The 3,091-nt window shown below is 31.5% G+C and overlaps 1 long non-coding RNA gene across 3 annotated transcripts; it reads right to left on the bottom strand.

Moving 5' to 3' along the window:
* Positions 1–400: 400 nt before the first annotated feature.
* LOC145004070 (uncharacterized) lies at positions 401–2,783 on the bottom strand. 3 transcript variants are annotated; one of them, XR_013662257.1, is made up of 7 exons: positions 2,373–2,783; positions 1,863–1,894; positions 1,616–1,659; positions 1,400–1,478; positions 1,077–1,128; positions 851–967; positions 401–787 (listed from the first exon to the last, which is right to left on the bottom strand). It is a non-coding gene; the product is annotated as an uncharacterized LOC145004070 (long non-coding RNA). The 3 variants fall into 3 exon arrangements; XR_013662255.1 differs by having other exon boundaries at positions 1,616–1,894; XR_013662256.1 differs by lacking the exon at positions 1,863–1,894.
* Positions 2,784–3,091: the final 308 nt, after the last annotated feature.

Genomic DNA, 3,091 nt, shown 5'->3' with positions numbered 1-3,091 from the left:
TACTGTGTTCAATCTATTATATAACTTTGACCACTTGACTGATAAATCCGGTTGCATGATGACATGCTAGTTTTGATGATATGATATGCTGACGTATAAAAACCGGAAAAAAAAAATATCATAAAAGACATTACATTTTCAACTTTTTCAATTTTGACATTAAGTTTTCATATTTTACATTCAGAATTTGAAATTTAGTATGCTAGAATAATTAAATTAAATAATATTAAACTTAAGGCAAAAACTAAACATGGAGCAAATTGGTCAAGAAACGTAAAACTAATTTCTATGGGTCATTTAATTAAATTTATGTTCGGACCATAATCTTTATGTAGTTATTGATAGAAGTAAATAATTTCAGAATGAATATAATAGAAATCAAAAAGTATATTTAAGAAAATAAATAAAATATAAATGTTTCACTAAATAATAAGTGTCTTACTTTGAAAATATGAAATTTTCATATAATTATATAACATCATAAATGTGGTATAATAGTTAAAATGTCTGGTTGATACAATAAATAAGATAATCCTTTTAAGATGTATTAGCTTTATATATATTAGGGAAGGTTCCCCCGCATTGCAGGGGTCAGAAGAGGGAATGGCATTGCTGATAACCGAGATGGTTGGATTAGACTTGCATATTCCTTCATCTACATATCTTGTGGTGTTTCCTTGACATGTTTTCATTAGACTTGGAATGTCGTTCCATTCTTGTCATGTATAAGTTTTCCACTTGCTTTATGAATGAGTTCAGCAGCCCAGCAACCAATGTTGTCGAATCCCTGAGACAACGGAAAGGAATCAGAACATGTATCCTTGTATATATGTATGACCTATGTATGCACCTGTATGTGAAACCGTTCACCGGAAACATTCATTCCATCATCATTAAGAAGGGCTTATGTTGCAAAAAGTACTCCCCTCCTAGTTGCAACATTTGTACCTAATGATGCATCAAGATCCTGAATTCAGAAATTACAACCTTTAAGATATAATCAAACAAAACCATTTTTGATCATTATGTAGAATTATTTGGTTTGTTTAATGATTTTGGAATGGAATGATTCTCACCATAGTCATATCCTAACATTACCCTCTAAGCATTCCCTCCATTAAGCACCACCTGCAACAATTTTACAAAAAAGACCTCACTTCTTTTTCCATCCATGGTTATAATATATAAGGAATCATAACTATCATATAAATAACTCGTGAAGAGCTAAATGCAAGAATAACTACAATGATTATTTATCTATAGGATCAAAAGAAAAGGAAAAATAGTTGATCAAAATGGCCTTACCTTTGTGATTTAGATGAATCTTAATTTAATATTTAGACGTTTATTTACAGATTTTGCATAGAAAAGAGGAAATAACAGACATGTTGCCACTCACACACTAAATCTTAGTTGGTTCTTGCCAACCCCTGAGGTCTACTGTGTTTCGTGTTTGAGTGCTTGATAATATTTGGTCTCTATAATGGCAGAAAAATTTATGTGTAAGAATACAAATATTTAAACAATATAAATTCACTATAGTAAGGTAGGCCTCAAACATCAGAGACATCAAGTGAAATCCATTTTAGTCAATCTTTTTAGAAAACGAACATACTTGTTTAAGTTTATTCACTACTTCCACCCCACCTTCAAGTTTCTCTGTCAACAACAAAAAATTAAAGAAAATTAGCTTTTTTGTAGGTTACTTCTTCATTTTTTCATGGTAACATATTCAGGAATCATGAATGGTTTCGATAGTGACAATATCATTTATATATAAAAAATTAGAAAAACAGGCAAGCATCGGTTGTGGTGTTGATGTGCACATGATATGGAGAGTAAGTCACTGTTGACTACATTACTTTTACCAAAAGGACCCTCATTTTTTCCCAGCCTGGAAGAACAAATTGAAAGTTACTAACTTGAGCAATGATATATTGTAAGTATTTTAGAAAATATCATGTGATTCATGTCATAATATGTTATTTGCATTTAATCGAACACTTTGTGGACATGAAAAAGAATAACATTGGACGATTCACCAAGACAATATGACACACATACACATCAGCTCACACATAATTTCATATGATGTCAAACACATACTAATCAGATATCAAATTACATACACATACAACCATTAGTTTCAAGCTATGAAGATAAAAGAATAATGGAACAATTGCAGGGAATATAGATAGAGGTAGAATGTAATCCGTTTTGCATCGGATATCCGTGGATTATTGGAAGAAGATGCGATGACCCCTAGTGATGCAGAAAGTTTAGAGATAAGAAAGGGTTCGTTTGTGCATAGATGAAGCAGAAGTAGAGGAGGAAACAATACATAAACCCTAAAAGAAAATTGAAAGATGAACCTGAAACAGTGGGGAAGGATGAAGGCGGAATAGGAAGACTGCCTTCCCGTACGCCGATCCGGATGGTGAATAAGTGTGGTACAGTTTGAGGATTCCGGACTAAGATGCTAACGCCGATACAAAAGAACCGACCCAAAATCAGTGGTGGTTACTCTCAAAATGAAGGAGGGATTTGATAGAGAATAAACAGAGATTGAATTCAATCAGAGGGGTATTGGATTCAGAGGAAAAGGGATCGGTGGAACGCACTGGAAGATGATTTGGAAAGCGGATCGTATTTTAGAGAAAGATGGAGGGTTAGAGGCGGTGGGCGGAGAGTGTAGAGTTAGACGGAGGGTGTTGGAGAGATAAATTAGATGAAGCGGTTCATCTTCCATGTCGATTTGTAATTGGTAGCAGTGGGAGGTGGAATATGAACATATAACACATAGCGATGATGTATCATAGGTTGTCACATAAGTAAACCCACTAAAAAATAAAAAATAAAAATAAAAAAGAAATTGTGATTTTTGGTCCAATCAATAGGAAGTACTATTTAGGAACCTTTATATATATATATATATATATATATATATATATATATATATATATATATATATATATATATATATATATATATATATATATATATATATATATATATATATATATATATATATAAAAGAAACTAAATATATATTAATTATAGTATAACCATATTTTTCATATACTATTAAAAT

This window comes from Lactuca saligna, chromosome 7 (genome assembly GCF_052625555.1).
Source record: "Lactuca saligna cultivar CGN05327 chromosome 7, ASM5262555v1, whole genome shotgun sequence".
NCBI lineage: Eukaryota > Viridiplantae > Streptophyta > Magnoliopsida > Asterales > Asteraceae > Lactuca > Lactuca saligna.
This window is presented reverse-complemented; position numbering and strand designations above follow the sequence as displayed.